Raw genomic sequence first — 21,287 nt, 5'->3', positions numbered from 1 at the left:
CTAGTAGGCAGTCGCATTAGGGTAATGTAATCATGACTCATGCTCCTCACCCATTTCCTGACTAGGGTTGTGCATGATCAAAAGAAAGCCAGCCACAGCAATGCAGCCTCTCGTTAATGTTAGCTAGCCTGAAAGGATTACAGACTACCAGCAAACAAACTCGTTGCAGAGGATCCTATTTAAAGCCTGGCGTAAATTGACACTGACAAATGCAGTGGCGTAACACCGTGCTCAACCAAAACAACAACTTGCCTTTGTTGCGAGAAACAAGTTACAACTTTTTATGATGAGCTTTATCTATACCAAGCTTCTCACACACCTTAAAAGACTGTAAATCCTTTGGGAGCACAGGGAGAGGGAGGGGAACACCCAGTTGTTTGGTAGCCTGCAAGGAAATACACGATGCGCAGCCCTTTTGATGAGGATCACAACGAACTCAAGACTGCTATAAAACAGCTACCACCTCCCCAGAAAGGCTGTGCACGAACACACACACACACAAAGCCAAAGCACGAGCTGGGCACGAGCAGCTCTCACCTTTTAAGAGAGGCCCTGCAAGAAGCGATCCCTGTCTCAAGGCCCAGTCCTGTTGAGCAGCATGAACGAAGCGTGCCCTTAATTATGTAAATTGGGCTTCATTTATATAAAGAGCTCTTCAGTTGAAAACAAATTTCAGGTCCTTGTTGGGACCTTGGTCACGTTTAATTTGTTCAAAACCCACATTAATGAAAAACCCCAAATTAATCATCTGTTTCCATAGAAACGAGGCTAGACTTCAGGTAGCACCGATGACACCACGCTGCAGTCCTCCTAGGCCAAGCGGGGCCGAGTTCCCTCTTCTCCCTCCCTCCCACCTCAGAGGCAGGGCCCAGCATTTGCAGGTAATTCGCTCCCCTTTACAAATCCCAACTCAGTGCTAAATATTCTCCTCAGCACCAGCCCCCATGTTCCTTACGCAGCTTCAAGCAAAGGATATCAAAGGGGACAGAGTCTGAAGCTGACCATTAATTGTACCATCTGCTGCCAAAACCACTGTCTGTAGAATGAAGCCTGAGCAGCAGGGGCATCCCAGCTTCCAGCACGTCAAAAAGGCTTGTACCAGGTTCCTGACAGCCAGATTCCACCTGAATTAAACAGCGCCCTGCTTTTCTTAATGCCTCGGCTTGCCTCTTGCAAGTATCCTATGGTTTGCTCCTGGCAGGATGCAGAGCTCTGTGCTGACAGGTCGCAGAAAATCGGTCAGTTGCACAAGGCAGAAGTTACATTTAGGTCTGGCGAAGCAAACACCAGCTATATATACTAACCTATGCTTTATCTAGGTTGCACTAATTAGTTCAGAGTTGAGAGGAGCTCGTTCTGAAGCCGAGCACACATACACCAAGGCCTCACACGGCGTTGCGACACTTACTGGGAGACTGTTATAACTCTGCTTGGTCATCAGGCGTCTCCTTTAGACAGCTGTAACAGCACCCAAGTGAGGAGCAGCGATCCCTGTGGGTATGGATGCACCTCTCTCTTCAACCAAGCCTGAGATATTGCCACGCGCTGCAAGCAGTCCATGTACCAATTCACACGCCTGGCATGGAAGGCAGTGGGGTGTAGGCAGATAAATAAAAGAATATTATTCCGAGACCTGCTTTTCCATGTAAAGGGCACTTTTATTTGCTTAATCCCTTAATAAGTAGGCAAGGTGAACTTCTGCTTTTACTGACAGCTATTTAAAATAAATTTCTAATGGCTCTTGCAAGCTCCATGGAGTCAGAAGTCAAGTCGTGGGGGGAGGACTGATAGGTTGCTTAGTTGCATGGTTTACCATTCATCTGAAGAAAACGTGACACGCTGTAGAGCCTAGGACAGACACCCAGACAAAAAACGCTGCTCAAACACTGGAGGAAAAAACAAAAACAAACCTCAGCAAATAAAAGCAATGTAAAGGTGGTGACAATCCAAGCCACAGAAGGAAATGCTCAGGTATTCCTGATCTCCTTTGTGTATGCAAGCAGAGCAAAAATTGAGGTTAATTTCTTTGCCCCGAGAGCAAGCAGAAACCATATCCAGGCAAGATATCCTTCATTGAATACTGCAATAATGCAACAGGATTGCCTTAATTGAAGGCACAGCGTGCCTCTCTTCTCTTGCGGAAGTCCATATTGCTTCTTTTAACAGATAGAGCCTCTGCAGAAGCACAGGGAACTTACACACTTCAGCTCCCTGAATTACAAAAGAGCACACAGCCAACAGAGATAGCATACTGAAGAAATTCAAGAGAAAACTTCCATCTGAGGACAGCATCAACATCTCAGTGTTGCTGCTTCAGTACCGGACAGGAAGAAATCCACGGATAACGTAGAGACTGGTCCCCAGAGCCATTGGATATAGCTCACATGGGAAGGAACAGAAATACCATAACCAAAACTCTGTGAAACACATTGCCAGTAAAAGACATGTACAGTAACTTCAACAAGAAAGTTGTTATAACAAAGCTGCCATTCCTTCTTTTCAGCTGCATATGGGTACTACCTGGATTTACCAGGCTCTGATTTATACTGGAGGAAATCATTAAATTGTTTGCCAGCAGCTACCAAAACCCATGTTAGATGTTAGGGATGTTCATCAACAGCCCTACTGCTATATTCCTACGCTTCTTAAATTAAACTACATCCATAACCATTACTGCTTTATTGAGCTAATGAATAGCATATTGCCCTAGAATAAGAAAGAAAACATGCATACCTGTCTGCTCATCCTCCAACATTAAATGTAATGTAAGGGATGTTCTGAATCCAAAAGAGGAAGACAGCAGATCACCAAGATCTCTTTGCTATTGATGTTCTGTATGTCTTTTTCCCAATGCCTCCTTTACCATCAGCATATTTTCTACTCTACACAGGAAAATTGGATTTTCTTTTGGTTTTTAAATTCTCTCGGAACACAAAACACCCTAAATACAGGTTGTCCTGTAGTAACTCAAATTAAGCATAGCTCTTTCTTTAAAGGGAAATCCTGCCACAGATTCCCTGGGTGTTTCAAACTGCCTGCCCAGGGCAGGCAATATCGCCCAGCACGCCAACACAGGTTGGAAGAGCATTACTTGTTAAAACGAAATCTCAATTCTAACAGCAAGAATACTGTGGATACCTGTATCCAGACAGACTTTTAATCTACCTGAATTTTGTCTGTTGTGCTCTAGTGACTAATTATGCAACAATATGAGCTAAAGTGCTGTTTTAGAACTTGACTAAGCCGAATAAATCATGCAACTCCCTTTACACCTCTTGCTATTTACCTTTCTCGTGTCGGAGAAGATACAGCAACTTTTCCTGTGTGTTTTTCCAGACACCAACATACTCTTCTTGGACTTTCCATCAAAAGGCTGACATTTATGGTCATTTGGGAACAGCCATGTGCTCCTTGTTCAGACCTAGCATTCATATCCTCAGCAGAGCGCGGAGAAGAGCTTACCAACATGAGAAACATCTTAGTTCACATGCTGCATTTGGAAAGCAACAGCTCCCCACCCCACGAATGACAACGAGCTCCTATTTCTGTTCTTTTTGCAAATGCAAGAAGCAACAAGGAAACCAAATTAGCATTTTGAAACACTGTACCAGATGGCAGCTACTGGTGATACTTTTCAGATAGCTTGAAAGACAACCAGATTGACTTTTTGAGCCTCTTAGTCCACATCTTCTCTCTCTGTTAGCAGTAATTAAATGCATGCAATCGTTGGAGGCTATAACCACAGCAAATCACATCAGAATTAGGCTTCTTGTTTCACTAAATAGATGACAAGATAACAAAACCAATACTACTGCAATGGGAAAAGAATAGGTCTGTGTAAGAGCCAACATAACAAGGCTGCTCTTCTGTCCAGCGCACCTACTCAAAGTACAAAATATTTTATTCCCCCTGTCATGGTATCTCAGAGCAGACCAATTACGACTTCTTACATACCAGCTTTATATGTCGGATCTCATACGAATTTCTGCCCATTACAGTAAAGAGTAATGTCACTGGCAGTCAGACTGACTAAAGATGTTACAAATAGGAGTCAGGGCATTTCCATTTCCCAGGGCACTACGGATGTCTTGACTTGCGTGTGCATTCTGCTCAGCGGGAGGACTTCCAACCTGCCTTCCCAGTGGCTGCTCTTTAACTCTTTTCCCTTTAAATTATCCATTTCACATGAAAATGACCTGTACTGGGGGATGGGAGAGCAGGGAAGGGTAAGAAAAATCAACTGGGAGATAGCAAAACTGAGAGGAAGAGGGATCTTGATTCTCTGATACATGAACATCAGCAGGATGCTCGAATTTTAACAGTAGCCAAGCTCACAAATTCAAGACTAAAATTTAAGACCAAATCACACAGGGCATACTTTCAGGATAGAAGAATGTGCTCAAAAACAGCAATAAGAGTTCTGCAGGCCAAAAGAGATAAGCAGCTCAAGCAGATCTTCTTGTGCTGAGGTCAAAAGGGGCTAGTGCAATGCCCTGCTGCGTAAGAGCACTGACGAGGGACAGGAAAGTTCCCCATTTGGCCATCATTCGACCTGCTCCGGTAGCCACAATTCCAGGAGGACATCACTAAACAAAGGAGGGGTTTCAGAAGGGCCACGAGACTGATTAATGGACTAGATAATTTACAGAAACAGACACATGGAGAATTGAATCTCTTCAGCTACTTAGAGAACGAAGCAATGAGTTGGTCATGGGCTGTAACATTGCATATGGAAAAAAAATATAATCACTGAGGGCATCCTGCTCCCAGCCACTGAATCATGATTTTATTTTTCCATGCTATTGCTTATAGTTGCTAGCATAAAGCTAGAGAAAGCAAGGGAAGAAGGAAAATATATCTTCTCTGAACAGTAAGGACAATCAAAGGCTTGTGGTGGATTCTCTGTTAATTTGGCCTTTTTTAAACATTTTTCCCCCCAAAAAAACTGTCCACGGTCTAATTCAAACAATTCAGGCAGATCCAGGAACCATACTGAGCCAGAACTGGGTAACAATTCAAGAAAGGCCTAAAACCTGTGATAGACAGGCTCCTGATTGGTCTGGCTTTTATCATTCAGGGTATGAACAGTATTTTCCCTTGACCGAACACATTAACTTTCTCTTAAGAATTAAATATTTTGGAAAGAATTTTCATCTAAGGAAAGCCACACTAAATTTTTAGAGCCCTTTTGTCCACAAATTATGTTTTCTTGGCCATAAAGATAATTACGAAGACTGAAAGGGTGAATTTCCTGAAAGTTATCAAAACAGAGCTCTCATTCAAACTGTTGTGCTTGGAAAGTTCGAGTCTTTCAGCACAAAGCAGAAAAGAAAAATAGCTATCTACATTTGACACTACTTCAAATCCTGCACAGAAAATTAAATAAATTCTTTGCTGTCAAATTGTCATGAACAGTTTGAGGTCTGCAGGCTTTAAAAGCTGGTTCTCCTCTGATGCCATACAAGCAGAAGGGCGCACGTTTCACAACAGCTTAGCCCATTCAAAGTGAGCAAGGGAAATGAAACATCTTGAAGTACAACTTCCAAAAAGGAGATCTCTCAAATCCGTGACCAAACAGAATTCAGCATCCAACTTTAGATACTCAGTTCTGGAGAAAATAACCATGAAAAATGAGCTGTGACTTGAATTTTGACAACACACCAGAAATACCATTTATTTTCATGCCATATCCCCTATATATAGTCACTGCTGTAAAATCTGACTTCAGGAGCACATTTATCCTTTAGGGATATTAACCCGAGAACTACAAACTTGCCAATTCTGACAGCCCAGTAACTTCTGATGACTCCCTCATCAGACGGACTGAAACTGAAGGACCTGAACTGAAGGACCACAAAAATCACCTGGTGCCACTTCAGACCAGAATCCTTGTTGTACACCCTCCCTGCACAAGCTGTCCTTGCTTCAGCAGATAACAGGTTCATTACCCAGAACACGCACCCCATTTCTCAGATAACTACTTTTTAACTTGTCTGCCTTCAGATGTCTTAGGAACTTCCATCTTAGGGCTCATTTCTGAGTTGTTGATAAATACCAGACTTTGCCATTCAAGGCAACGTTTTCTGTCTGCAGTAATCTGTATATGTTTATTTATTGGGAGGATTAAAAGAGGTAGGAGAATTTTAACATAAATTGGTAATCTGCTTCTCTAATGAGACAAAACCAAAGTGAGATATTTCCCCTCCCCTGCTCCAAACTAATGCCCCTTGTTCTCATCCATACACCTCCCATCACAATCCACAGCCTTGCTAAAAAGTTCTGGCACGTCTTTTAAAGCTAGTCCTGACATTCAAAATTGTGTCTTTTCCTGTCTCTGTGAATTTTCAGGACGGTCAATTTAAAGTGGTTAAAAATCATAATTTCTGCAAGATTCAGTAGCCTGGTGTTTGCCAGCTATAGGGTTCTGAGATCACCTCTCTACGCAAAATACCACCCTACACTTCACCTTGCTGTGCTCCATCCCCACAAACAACTCAAAGGAAGAGCCATCAGCCCAGACTCAGGAAGGACTGAACCCGTGCCGAAGAACTAAGGAGGTGGAACCAAGAGACAGAGGACGGTCAAATTGGGAAGGGATCAACCCTTATGCACAGATACAACGGAGAAAGACCTGCAGGCAGGCTTGATACAGGAAAATCAGCTAGTACTTAGCAATAGGAACGATTTCCATGTTTAGATTGCTCATTTGGGTATTGAAACATGTTTCTTATGTTACAACTCTTCAGTTCTATGCAGATTATGTCTTTTTATTGTCAGAGATTACTTGAATACACTTAAAGATTTATATTTCACTGGATATACTTCTTACCAACGGCAGTGTCAAAAAACTCCCAAATTCTCTGCTGTTGCTTCATTAGATGCCACTCCTGTTTCTTCCCTCTATAAGGTCATCATAGCATATCCCAACAATCCAGCTGCCATACCATAACACAAAAAACTTAGATATGATGCGTATCATTCTGGCAAAATAGAGGCACTTTTGTAGTGCAAAGGTAAAATAACCACTTAAAATAAAACTGAAGTTAATTCTCAGACAAACGATGGAAGCTGCCTGCACTATAAGCTACTTGATTATCACTTTCATTTGGGTGGCCATGGTTTCTTTTGGTCCTTCTCAACTATAGGAACTCCTACAGATTCCTAACCTACTTGGGTTCTTGCTATTGTAACATTTCTTCTTTGGGACCAGAATTTTCTATTTTGAAGAGAACTGTAGAGCCCTCTGCTATAAAACAGATGCCTTTGTTGTCTTTGCTATTGACCTTATTGGATCTTATCTAACAGATTCTGGAGACTGAGATGGGTATTCATCATGCCTGAGGGGACATGTAGACAAAACCAGCTGCAGAGAAAAACAAAAGGAAACGCAGCCTCCCTCCTCAGCTCAAGTCATATTGTGCAAGTGAGAAGGGACATACAGAAAGAGAGTAACTGCCACACAAATTGCTGCTCTGCTTTGTCAGCTATCTTGTTCCTAACAATATATCATCTGTACCGCTAATTACTCTGCATATCATTAAGAAGAAACAAGGAAGAGCAGATCTGGTAACATTAACAATCCAACTTCAGTCTACAACTTCCTCGTAAGGGGGTGTCGAGAGGCAGGAGACCTTTTCTCCATTAACACCAGCGACAGGACCCGCGGGAACGGGGTTAAGCTGAGGCAGGGGAAGTTTAGACTTGACATCAGGAGGGGGTTCTTCACAGAGAGAGTGGTTGCACACTGGAACAGGCTCCCCAGGGAAGTGGTCACTGCACCGAGCCTGACTGAATTTAAGAAGAGATTGGACTGTGTGCTTAGTCACATGGTCTGAACTTTTGGGTAGACCTGTGCGGTGTCAAGAGTTGGACTTGATGACCCTTAAGGGTCCCTTCCAACTCAGGATATTCTATGATTCTATGATTCTAACTTGTTCAATTAAGGCTTTTTTTTTTTCCAAACTGACTAGATGTCTGAACCTCTTTCTTTCAACATTTTACTTCTACGCAAGATGACCAATCCATTTTATTGCAGCATCAGGAGCCCTAATTACAAGGCAGGTATCTACTGTATTAAGACCTAATATCTAGTATATTAAGAACTGTGCGGATGTAAAACAACAACATCAGCATCTCACAAAAGATAGTTCTTCAGTTGTGGCATCTTTTGAGGCAGGGAACACTGTTAGCTTCAAACTTGTGAGCATCACCTTCCCCTCCCCTTTCCATCTTTCTACTCCAAGCGTTTGCACTGAAGTAAAATACAATTCCATACGTCCACACAGCCTGTGTGGACCCACTGCACCATTCTTTACCTCCACATCCCCATCTGGTTTCTAAATATCCAAGCAGAAAAATGTTGCCCACAGAATATGCACACACCACCCCCAGACACACTGCCTCTTACCCTCTTATGAACTGTGGTTATTCTTCCAAGGTCATTATACTACAGAGAAATGAGCAGGCAAAAGACCAGCTTCCACTTGATGAAGAGCAATAATCTCTTGCATCTGAGGCAGGAACATGTGAGCTGCATCTGACATGCAGGACAATCAATAGCACTATTCTTTCTTTTCCTCATTTCACTCTTCTACTGTTTGTATCTCCCTGAGTTGAGCCAACCCCTAATGTTCTTCTTAGGAACCACACATCCTCAAAACAAGGGAGACAACAAAATCTACACAGCCCCATACCATCCTCCAAATGAATACAGATGAGTCACGCAAACCCTGAACGAACATCTCTTTGCAAGGACCGCAGCACTGGGGAGAAATGGTCTGGCTGGTCTTTGCAGCAAACTACAAAACAGAACCTGCATTTTCTTTTTCCTTCACTCTGTGATGCATTCTGCTTTGGTGTCAGAGAAGCTTGTGGTTTTATTGGTTATGATTGCAAAAACAGGTACTCGCAAAGAACCAATGAGTCCTGTCAATGCTTTAAATGTCACGGAGTTTGTAAAATCAAAAATCGATTAAGCTGTAATTTGAAACTTAAACTTTGAGAAGATTGACCTAACCATTGTCTGGGGGCACCTTTTAAACAAACTGAATCTATATTTTAGTTCCCAAAAGGCAATTTAATCAAATAATCAAGAAATAAAGACCAAAAAGTAATACACGTGGCTGTTCACCAACAGAATTTATCATGAAAAACAGTGGCAAGAATGTCTGAACAAGGTGCTTCCTTAGTGGTGGTCTGCCACATTGAAGACAGGGTATTTACAGTGTACATCTCAAGCACAGGAAAGGGAAGAAAAAGCAAAACAGGACATTCATCTCAAGCCTCACTACATCTTGGATTAATCCTGGCCTGAGTTTCAGAGCTAAATTATCTGATCTCGTGAATAAACATAAGTAAAGTTAAACTAAATCAAAGTATACAACAAATCATATTAAATGAGACAAAAAGATAAAGTTTGATTTTTTTTTTCATGAAGATCTTAAGTATTTTCTAAAAGATGTAGATGCATCTATACACACGCAATTTAGGCTTTACATAACTAGAGCTGGAGATACACATACAAGAAAGAAAGAATGGAAGCAGTTCCTGATCACAATAAACTCATGAATACAATTTAAAAGGTGAGATTAGTAAGCACTAGAATTAAGAGGAACATTTAAAAAAAACGTTCTAGTTTCACAAGGATTTTTTTTAAGGTCCTAAATTACTTTACAAATTGATTTTTGTAAAATTTAAAAGCTTTCCTAATGAGAGGCATCAATTAGTGCTGTCATTTGCTTCATGAAAATAAATGAAAAGGGAAAAAAGATGAACAAGAGGGCAAGAATGGAAAGGCGTGTGTGTGAAAAACAGCAACGCTGGCATTATGTTCTTGTACATCACTTGGTATTAGAGCACCACTCAAGGACGAGAAGAACAAAATAAAAAAAAAATAAATCCAAGAAAATGTCTACTACATAGGAGCCAACACAACCATTCTACATGAGAAAACCATGCTCTTAGAACGCTGAGATGCCCTACTAGAACTGGATCAAGTGTTTGTCAAGCAACAAGACTCATCAGCCACTGTTTCACTAAAAAGTTTAAGCCTCCAGTTTTGTCTGCCATCTCCTTCCTGCCTTTCCTTTCCCCCAGCTCTGCTTCCTCCTGAAGATCTGCAGCAAGATTACTCATATCCTCACAGGTGTCAGAGTTTTTTCTCCTCAGGTTCATGACAGAGATCTCTGCTGGCTAGGAAGCGAGTTTCACAACTTCTTTGGAGGAATACTTCACAGATGCTGACAGTGGTGGCACAAAGCACCTTTGATCTTCCTTGCAGAGTATCACTGAGAATTCTGAACCCCGTAATTAGGAATATCCTATGTGGGGCACTCAGCTTGCAAAGTCAAAGAATGCAAAGTTAGGAAATCCCAAGATTATGTTATTGTGCAACCATTATTTGGTTCCTTCACCATCTGCATTAAAACGTTGCCCAGCACAACCCATAAGCGCTATGACAGAGCAGGACCTTCAGCCTCAGCCCAGCATGTCAGGCAGATCCTTCCTTTTGTCACTTCTCACCCGATTTGTTTCACATATTGTCTGAGGCAAGAGGGCTACAAGCAGTAACACGTCAGTATAATGCCCTTATGTACATTATCGCCACTTTCCACAAGCATTTTCCAACTTCTGGATACTTGCTTTTACCATCATTTAACTTTTCACATAGGTTTTTGGGTTTGCTTGACTTCACTGTTATACCATGAAGACTTTTTAAAAAGTTAACTGAAAAAAAAATAAATCGGACTAACCATTTGCTTTTATTTACTATTTTTATCCAATATTTTAGGCAAGAAAGAAAACATTTAGAATAAAGACTTTAAACCTGTTTCCTTTGTTTAAGGCACAACACAAATATCCAGATACACAAAGACATCTACAACAGAACAGCGAGAAACAGACTCAACACATCTGGTATTTCAAAGGGACAGAATAAATAGTAATCAAAATACATCAAGCCCTAAATTTTAGACCTTCCTGGTAAAGATATAAAGAAGTATTTATTTTTAGGAAGTTCCCTACGCGTTGCTTAAAAATAAATAAATAAAAATTGCCATGTAAATCCATCTAGACAGCTTTGCAGAGCCCTGACTAAGCAAGCCATCCCTAGTTTCACTGCCCACAGCCTGTCAGCAGCACTTGCATCTCTACGGAAGGTCAGCTGCTGTTTGCACATAACCACAGAAAAGTTCACTTGGATCATTCAGAATGAGCCCCAGCACAATACCTCGCTACATCATCCCATTTAATTTCTTATCTGACTTGTTCCGTGTTTATGATAGAAATCAAAGCAGTGTATCAAACTTTCTTCTACTATTCAGTGCAAGTACACAACATTACCATGGCATTTACATAGTTGAGCTACATGTTGCTGAACCACACATGGTGAAGTTGAAACCCTTCATGTGGCTCCTTGGCATTTATCAGATACTAGTCATCGTGTTTTAAAAGTATTGTGCAACTTGCATAATTTCAAAAGATAAGTATAACAATATTTCAAATTACTTTTGCTAAACACATCTTCATGATCAGAGCAGCTTTTAATGTGAGGCCAATTTTTTTTTGAAAGTATAATTTAGTCTAGAGTATTTAACTATCATTTTCACATTTTCAGAGCTTTAGGAATTAAAATGTGCTACTCTAACGTAGGCTTAGCCTGTAAACGGCTTATCTCCCCACTTTAAACCACACACACACACAGAAAAAGAATAAAACACACTCTGAGAGGGTTCACTACCCTCTCAGAAGAAAAATCTCACATTGGCTTACAAAAATTATTAATTAACTGTGCTTCTGTGGACTTAACTAGTGGCTGAATCGTAAGACAAACATTTCTTCCTACACCTGACTATTCCATAAGTGTCAATGAAACCCAAGTGAGGGTGTAAATATACCTTGTCACTCTGGCCAGCTCAGTCTGCTTGTAATCATCTTGCTTCATCTTGGCAGAGCAATTTCTGCAGCTTTTCTGTGTCTTGATTTAACCCTTAAACTATGGAGAAGCTCGTTCCAGCCACTCCTATTACATTCTTCTCCCCTGCAGTCACCATGCTGGATCAATATCCGTGTTCAAAAAACACAGAATACCGTAAAATACTCTGTAAGTAATGATTATCCTCGTGAGCATCATCCAGAAGTACCTCTTATTTAGCACAGCACTAGAATCAGATCTCTTCTGCATGAACATCACCTAACTTGTACTCAGTAGCTGCACCCAGTTCTGCCCTCCTGTTTCACAGGAAAGCCTCCCCTGTGCAGGTGGTGCTTTGCATCTGCCCCTGCTGCTCTGCCCAGCCTTGTCCGCCAGCAGCAGCCAGGTGCTTTCGCTGGCCAGTAACTGGCCTGCTTTGCAGCGAGAAGAAATCATTTTGAAACAGTCCCCATCCAACACCCACATATGATTCTCCCCACATCTGCATCGAAATTCAGAGCCCAGTTTATCTGAGAAAGGCGCCTTTCCATCACACACACCTCCCAGGGAAGCCAGCAGAGGATACACCTTCAGCCAAGCACTACCCTTGCAAGAGCAGCAGCAACAGGGATGCAGCAGCACCCCTGAGGCACAGACCACCCAGTCAGTCCGCCTGTACCACTGGGGAGGGAGAGCCAGCCAGTTCCTGCTGCGATGGTTTGAATCTTGAAGAAACATATTTATTCTGCCTTGATCATGATAAGAGAGAAGTAGAGAAGTGATGCTTTTTCTTTGTGTTTTTTTTTTTCCTTTTTTCTTTTATCCCCCCTCAAGCTATGTTTGCATGCAGTAAGGTGAAAGCCTGTGGGTTTGTACAGGATTACAGAAAGCCAAAAAACGGGCACTGTGTCACTTAGATCTACCGCAATTCTGTCATCGAGGGTGAGCAACGGGAAGACCTGGCCAGAGAGGACCAGTGAGCCTCTTGGACACAGCATCAACGAAGCAAAAGAGAGCTTGAAGGCAAGAAGGACGTGTGGTAGAAGGAAATTTGTTTTAAAATGCCAGCGCAGTTCCCTCCCCTACCCCAAAACTATTTCTCAAGACTTGGGCAGAGGACCAGAATTTCTTCTGTAAGGAGTCACCCAGCTTAGAAGATGATACACCAAAGCAGCGTACGTCATTACGAAAAGCTGAGCAGAAAACACATTCTGCCACGAAACGTGGCTTTCTTTGGTTACGGCATAGCCGATATCCGTGGTTTGGAGTAGTTTTAACCAGTTATTTGAAGTCAGCCTGACATTTAGCCCCAGCAGCCCAACAGCGAGGCGCAGAGCCGTGCCGCCCCAGGGGACGGACGCGTGGCTGCGGGCTGCCTGGCGGGCAATAGCCATCGCCTGGGCTCCCACAAGGCACCAAGGCCACCTCCTGGTGATCCTGCCTGGCTCTGAGGACTGCTGAAGAAGGCAGAGGCACGGAGGCAGCCCCTGCAGCCTGATATTCGCTCCTGTGCGTGAAACAAGGTGCTCTGGGTGACCAGTAACTGTGATTATGGTTAATGTGGGCAGGAGACAGGCCCCATTGTTCCTTCCCTCTGCAGATATCGCCGGCAAACGCCGAGGCCAGGACAAATCCCCCCTCTCCGTGCTAGCCCAGCGGCCGAGCAACCTGCTCGGCTCCTCTCTGCGCGCCGTAACACGAAACAAATGTGCAGAGCGAGGAGTGCCTCCGACGTGGGGATTTTCTGATACTTTTCGGATCGCTCCTGCTGAAAAACTGCTTTTAACACGCCGCAGAGCTGGAGCAAAGCCTCCTGCTACCGCTATCCCTGCCTGGACCCTTTCAGCACAAACCTGGAACAGCAAACACCTGCTGATGCGCGCTGCTAGGTGGGATGATGCCACCTCTGTCCCTGCGCTTCCCTTTTCGGTAGGGGAAAGGGAAAAACCCGTGCCCAGCATCCCGCTGCCTTTTTTGGTAGCCCTGCGAGCATCCCGCCCGCGGCCCCGTGCTTGGGAGCGGACAACAATGGTGGGCACACACACACACACGCACACACACACACACACACACACAGATACACACACACACACACACAGCTGCTCCTTGCCCGCCCCAGGCGCTCCACAGAGGACAACAAAGGATTGGGGGGGGGCCCCGTCCCTTCCCAACCAGCCCCCTGCCCCTTTTGGGAGCGCTGCAGCCGCCGCCGCAAGCCCTCCACCAGTCTCTCCCTCCTCCTCCTCCTCCGCTCCCCGGCAGCCCCCCGCGGCCCCGCTCCCCGACTCACGGCCGCTGCCCGGCTCCTCGCTCTCCGCTCCTCTCCTCTCCGTGTTCTCCCTGCGGCCGCCCCTCCGCCCCCGGCGGCACCTGCGAGCGAGCGGCCGGCGGCCGGGCGGGGCGGCGGCGGGGCGCCGAGTGCCGGGGGCGCGGCGCGGGGCCGCGGGCGGCGAGCGGCGGCCGCGGGGAGGCGGCGCTGGCGGCGGGCTGCAGGGAAATCCCGGCGCCGCGGAGCCGCCCGCAGGAAGGGGAGCGGAGCGGGGCGGGCCCCAGCACGGCGCTGAGGGAGGCACGCGTGGGGCAGCCGGTGTGTGGCTGAGAAGCACGGGTGGAAGTACGGGGTCACGGGGGCCCTAAGGGTGGAAAAGGGTTCCGAGATCATCTGGTCCAACCACCAGTGGCACCCACTGAACCGTGTCCCCAAGCACCACGTCCAACCTCTCCTTGAACGCCCCCAGGGACGGTGACGCCACCACCTCCCTGGGCAACCCGTCCCAGTGCCTGACTGCTCTTTCTGACAGGAAATGTCTCCTCATTGCCAGCCTGAACCTCCCCTGGCACAATTTGAGGCCATTCCCTCTACTCCTATCACCAGTTAATCTGTGAGAAGTGGCCAACCCCCAGCTCCCCACCCCTTCCTTTCAGGTAGCTACAGAGAGCAATGAGGTCTCCCCTGAGCCTCCTCTTCTCCAGACCAAACACCCCCAGCTCCCTCAGCCGCTCCTCACAGGACTTGTGCTCCAGGCCCTCCACCAGCTTCGTAGCCCTGCTCTGGACACATTCACATTTACACACGTGTGGGAGAGAGGGTATTTCCCTTCACTTTCCTTGCATTCTTGGTGTGGGAGCGTTTGGATGCCGAAGCACCTTGCCACCAGAGTCATGTTCCCTCTGACACAAATGCCCTGCCAGAACACAGTGGACATCTCAGTGGGCCACATGCCTGCAGACTGCCGTGCCCTGGTACACACAGGGGGTGGCTCTGGGCACCCCAGTCCCAATCCCCAAAGTACAGCCTCTGCAGAAAGTACTGCCCCTAAAGACGAAATGCCTCCTTGTGGCACTGTCTCCAACTCTGCCAAAATCCTTTTAGCCACCTGACTCATGTAACACAATTTTTACTCTACAACAGCCCCAGCCCTCCCCAGGTGGGTTCGATGTCTGAGTGGAGGCACTGGCCCAGTCCATGCGAGGCCTCAATGCTGGACCCATCTGGGGTCGGGCACCCAGCGAGCAGGTGGCTGGAGGCAGCGGGAGCTGATGGGGCCGAGGGCTTGGCCGGAGAGCGTGTGCTTCCAGTAACTCTCAGTCACTGCTGCAAAAGCCAAAGTAAATTTGAGAGCGGCCCAGAGGCTGCTCCCGCTTTCTGCAGCAGGACACTCAGAGAAAACAGCTATTGTAAAGTTTGTGTAAGCAAAAGAAGAAGAAAAAGAATTCTGTAATAAATGCTGGCTTCTTTGGATACACGTCCAACTTAGCAATTATTCAATTATTTATTCTGCGCCAATGCACTCCACGCTACCTTTAATCTACCGACGCTATTCTTGAGACTGCTTTTTCATGTCGGAGCCTAATTTAAGTGGTTTAGGACGTTTGAAACGGGACACTTGAGGGATGACACCGCTCACGCTTCTTTTTAGTGCAGAAAGGAAATGTGTGTGGGCATGCATGTGCGTGGCGTCTTGTGCTGAAGCTGACAAAAATCCACACAGCTATGTCTGAGGACGAAGCAGGCAGGTGCACAGGTTTGTCTGCTGTAATGCCAGGCTGCCAGTGCTGCACAGTGGCACGCTGAAAAGCTTGTCCCAGTCATGTTGCACATCCCTGCCTCTTCCACATCCTTTTTTTTTGGTTCTTTTTCAGAGCTGGGTTCCACACCTCTGCATGTCACTGTACCGTGTCACAGTTGGTTTAACTCTCGTTTCTCTCTCAGGCTCCTTCATGTAGCGACCTCCTGTGCCTCTGACCTGTGGCACCTGTTCCAGCTTTTCCCCCTTCATTTTACTGTTGTCTTTCCCATTCTGAGATTCATGCTTGTGCTTCATGTCGCTGTGATGAGAAGGCAAGCAGCTTCTCTTTGGTCCTAAAAGCCCGTTCTGCCAGCAGCTGCAGCAACACCAGTTCAGTTGTACTCGTATCGCTGGTCTTACCTTTTTGTTTCCTGTGTTAGGCACTGTAGGATTACAGAAAGCAGGCTGTGCCACCCCAGTACAGGGAATGTCTTCTTTAACCTGCACTGTGCCCAAGTGTACCACCATGGGTCACATTTCACAGAACAACCTGAGCTGCAAGGGACCCACAAGGATCATAGAACCACAGAACCATTGAATATCCTGAGTTGGAAGGGACCCACAAGGATCACCGAGTCCAACTCCTGGCTCCACACAGGACCACCCAAAAATCAGACCATGTGTCTGCGAGAGGTGTCCAAATGCTTCTTGGACTCCAGAGCACTTGGTGCTGTGATCACACTCTGGGGAGCCTGTTCCAGTGCCCAACCACCCTCTCAGTGAAGAACCTTTTCCTCAAATCCATTCTGAATTTCATTTGATCATGAAGAACCACAGGAATACATTAAATGGAAAGCATTCTAACACAAGTAAATGCAGTTATTGTTTTGAGGCACTAACATTTCAGAGAAAAGTTTCAGTTTCTCTGCAGAAAAATTGCCAATCTGTTTCCCAGCTTTGAGTGCTACAGGAAACCCTGGAGGACAGAACTGTATTTGTCGGAGGGGGAACGATGGTTCCTACAAGATCCCGAATTCCTCCAAATTCTTAGCAGTTAAAGCCTCAGTGTTGTTAATAACATGCAGATTTTGAACTGATTGCAAGGAATGATGGAATCTTCCACTGCTTGGTCCCTTTCCACCACAGATTAAGGCTGTCTCTCCTGTCGTTTCAAACCTCTGACATTAGGAACTAAAACTGGAGTTTGAAGCACAGTCTTAAGATTCCTAAATGACAGGCATGCTTGAATACTTGAATACTTTAGTCCCCATGATATCTAGAGAATGTAAGTATTAAAGTATCTGTTTAAGTGCCTTCCTGAATCAGGATGACTTCTACTTGTCATAGTATTGGTTTTATTTATGCGTGTCCAACTCAAGTCCGTGGCATTTTTGCACTTCTTTCAGCTGCAGCTATATTATGAATTTAGTGAGGATCATTAAGCAGAGTCTTATGCTTTGAAATCGACTGCTCAAAAGCTGTACTTTGGGAAAGGTTTTATGATCCTTAAAACACACACCGTTAACATAAGCTCTGGAAGCTAAGAAGTTAAACTATTTCACATAACCACTCTTCATTTTACGATGACAAACAACATATCACTAAAACCTTTTTCAAAATCTGTCTAATGCTATTTTCCAGCGTTCCTTAAGGTTGCATTCTGAAATGCCATTCCTAAATAGTATTGAGTAATCATATATAGGAATAGTCTGAATTTTTGTCTCTTTTAATAATCTGTGTGGAGTGCCAATTTTATCACAAAGAACCAAAGGCCATACCCAAATATACATCATTTCTGATAACCTGATTTATAGAGTTATAGAACTGTAGGGTCTGAAGGGACTTTAGGGTCATCCCCTCTGTGTTGTGCCCTGATGCAGGATCAAGCAAGCTTTCCTTTTAAAACCTTTCAGAAACCTCCAGACCTCTCCATTCACTTTTCCAGGGGGAACACAGCCCCTTTACAGTTACCTGACACAGGCTGCTGCATCATGGGCACAAACCCACCTCCCTCGCCACCTTTCACAGTGCCCACAGATCCCCAAGGCACTGTGGATGGGCTGGGAAACCACAGACGGGGCCAGGCTATTCTCACACCTCTATTTATCCTCTGTTGCTAAAACCATCTGCTGATGGAAACCCCACAGCCCCCTGCGGTAGCTCCACAGAGTCATCCCTTCAGTACCATTATTTTTGCTGTTTTCCTGGCAGATAAGCAGCTTACTTCTCTCTTTGCTGCAAAGTAACCCACTTTCTTCTCTCCCTGAGCCCAAAGAACACAGAAACCATCTTCCTTATAACAATCCTATTTGGAAGCTGCTCTGTTCCCCAGCCTTATAGTTTTTCCTCACTGATTGCTCTTACCAAGTCAAAGCAATGATCAGGGCTACACAGTGCAGCTTCTTTTCATGGAAATTATTATGCAGCGTTGGAAAGAAATAATGTGATCTGACTGAGGGAAAAATCTCCTGCAACTTGTTTGCCACAGATTATTTCTGTAACTGTCACTTTGGGAATTTCTATAAATACAATCACTATCACTCTTCTGAGAAATGTGCATTTTCTACCATTTTTTAAACAATGAAAAAATACAGATCTGTTTTTCATCTAAATTCTTTATATATTTGAAATCACTCAGAGAAGAAAGTCCAAAGAAATGTGGTTAGCTTTGACGAAAAGAAGCCTCCCGGTGGGATATTTAACAGAATACCTAGAAAACAGTGTTGAAAGACTTATAATATTTGGATCCCATTTTTTAGCCTCTCGTTCTGTGACCTCTGATCTCCCGAGGTCCTTACTTAGCTTTAACTCATTATCCTCTGCGGTGATAACACGTCGGACACAGGGGAGAAAGAAGGGCTAATTGACCCCCTGTTCGAGCAAGGCCTTCACATGACCTTTTACGTATCAGTGATGGATGTCTGACATGCAACTTTTTTTGGTATTCCAACACTGCACACAATTTGGCTTCCCTAGCCTGCCTTTTCCTCCTGCATTACAAAACCCCACGTGCAAGCACGTGTGCGTGCAGGCACCAACCTTCCCCCACGTGTTCTCAGACTGCCCAGATCTGCCTGGGGGCAGCGCATGGGGTGAGGCAGCGATTCAGCTGGCAAAAGAAGGTGGTAGTTCATCGAGTGCCCCAAACAGCTTTTCTTTCTTTCATCCTCTGCTCTCTCTGGGTCCCCTGAGTTCAGACCACTTTTCTCCACGGAGCTCCCCAGGGAGGACACAAGCCCCCAGTAGCTGGAAGGAGAGGATGCAAACAAGTCTCTAGTGCCAGATGGATGCCACTGTCTGTAATCACCAGCAGCTTCAAATAGGTAATTAGTTAATTTTTAATAAAAGGAAGTCGATGGCTGTTTCAAGCTTAGGAGAGGAAAAGTAATAGGGAAAAAAAAAAAGAAAAAACAACACCTTGAAAGGTTATTCTAATTGTTCATTGTAAAGTCTTCATTGTATTGTAAATGTAATAAATGGATGAAGTATAGAATAAATATTCATTTTAATAATAATTGTTCCCTTCACAAACAAAGAGTAAAAGAACAATGACAACTCTGCAAAATGTTGTCTTGCTTAATATAAAAATTAGCACATTGCTATCAGCGTTTAGGGACTGCTTCTGAAACTGCTGAGCACTCTTGCCTTCCCTTAACTACTGTGGGAGCTGAGAGCACCTGGCATCATGAGGAACCAGGCTCTTCAGCGGTTTTAATTTAGTCTGACAATAAGGCTGAATAAAAATATTCTTGGGGATAGCCCGCAATTATATAGCATGAGCTCATTTCTTCATTATAAAATGTGAGCTGAAACCATTCATATCTGCCAGCCAATATTACAACAGGCAATTCCAGTTTTTCATTGCATGGGAAAAGCACTAGCAAGCTTTAATGAGTTTCAAAAATAGCTGCCACATCAGAAAATTGTAATTGTGCTTGTTTTTCAATGTGAATACCTGTTCAGCAGACATCGCTTGAATAATGGAATCCAAATAGACCAGGGCATGTAAAATAGCTACTTTTATTTGTCAGCTGCACACCCATTGTTTGCAGTCAGAGCCTGCAGAGCAGCTTCAGCTGTACATTCCTGGGAAGTGAATAATATCAGTTGAGATTATGCCGCATCTATTACAAGCACATTATAAAGATTGAATATAACCTAATTAGGAAATGCTGGTCTGCTGGGTGTGGATGTGGGCTGGTAAAGAGCCGTTTTACATGACCTTCACTTACTGAAAATGAGAGTTCACAGAGGATAAAACAAAAGGTAACAATGCAGATTTCAGCCCCTGAGCCCAGATATCACAAATGCATCTCACATTCCTCGTTACCGTTGCCACTAAGCTAAACAATTGCTCCCCAGGTTTCATTTCCATGCAGCTCTTTCATAAACACTTTGTGAATCCAGCAGGGCAAGCCAAATTTGGTCACAGTCTTATTTTTAATCCTGATGAGAATTAGAGCTATCTCCCGGCTTCTCGTGCTGGAAGGAAGAGGTTGCAGAGGGAGGCAGCCAGAATCTCTCCCAGGAAGCAGTTGCCTTGTGTGTGCGCTTCCCCAGCACTGCCTATGGACGAGCCCCTGGCCCCATCATACAAACCCTGCTGGCTCACACCAGAAAATGAGCTTGGCAGGCCAGCTCTCTCCTTTGGGTCCTCACACACTCTCCCAGGTGTTGCTACAGCAGCAAAAGATTGCAGGTACCTGCAGGCCACAGTGTCCTACCTGGGTGATGGGACAATTCCAGCTGTAACGTAGCTTCAGTTTGTCTTTGTTTTGGGGCTTGGATGGGATGTACTTAGTGGACTGGAAGATCTTCTTGCCTTCAGCTTCCTTACAGGCTCATCTTTGCTGGACAAGTGAAGGGGCAAGCTCTTCCAACAGCTTCACAGTCCTCCCTCTTTGGCCCTTCTGACATCCCTTCTGGTGTGCAGGACAGGGCTGCTTCACCGCTCTCTGCTTGCAGCCTTACCACAGCATCACTCATCAGCGTGATGGGATTTCACAGCTATAAAAATCTCTATCAGCTGCCACTGCGTCTGCACGTTGCTGTTAGTCTGGCAAGCTGCTGGCTAACAAGAAGTCACTGACAAAATGCCTTCAAATATGTCTCATGTCTTGCATTTACCTCCTGGTTCCAAACTGAAAGTTGTGTTAATGCCAACAGCTGGAACAGATCAGTGCTCCAAGCTGGACCCCTGCCTTACCACTGAATGGAACAGAGGTTGCAGAGAGAAAACTTCAGCATGCCAACTGAAAGCAGTTTACTATGTTTGTAGGACAAAGTCACATCTGTACAGGTACCCACAAAGGACAGACCAGTCTTCCCACAGCACGCCACAGAATGGTGCAATTGAGTCTGCAGTC

The 21,287-nt window shown here is 44.8% G+C and overlaps 1 protein-coding gene across 3 annotated transcripts in view; it reads right to left on the bottom strand.

Moving 5' to 3' along the window:
- The window catches only part of CDC42EP3 (CDC42 effector protein 3), a 33,716-nt gene extending 12,831 nt beyond the window's left edge, over positions 1 to 20,885 (bottom strand). For 2 of the 3 annotated variants that reach the window (XM_072035658.1, XM_027453915.3), the window contains exon 1: positions 14,202 to 14,370. The gene's annotated coding sequence lies outside the window, so the exon portion shown is untranslated. Of the gene's footprint in view, positions 1 to 14,201; positions 14,371 to 20,645 lie in introns of those variants that run through there. The other variant, XM_038176928.2, reaches the window with a different exon arrangement.
- Positions 20,886 to 21,287: the final 402 nt, after the last annotated feature.

This window comes from Anas platyrhynchos, chromosome 3 (assembly GCF_047663525.1).
Source record: "Anas platyrhynchos isolate ZD024472 breed Pekin duck chromosome 3, IASCAAS_PekinDuck_T2T, whole genome shotgun sequence".
NCBI lineage: Eukaryota > Metazoa > Chordata > Aves > Anseriformes > Anatidae > Anas > Anas platyrhynchos.
This window is presented reverse-complemented; position numbering and strand designations above follow the sequence as displayed.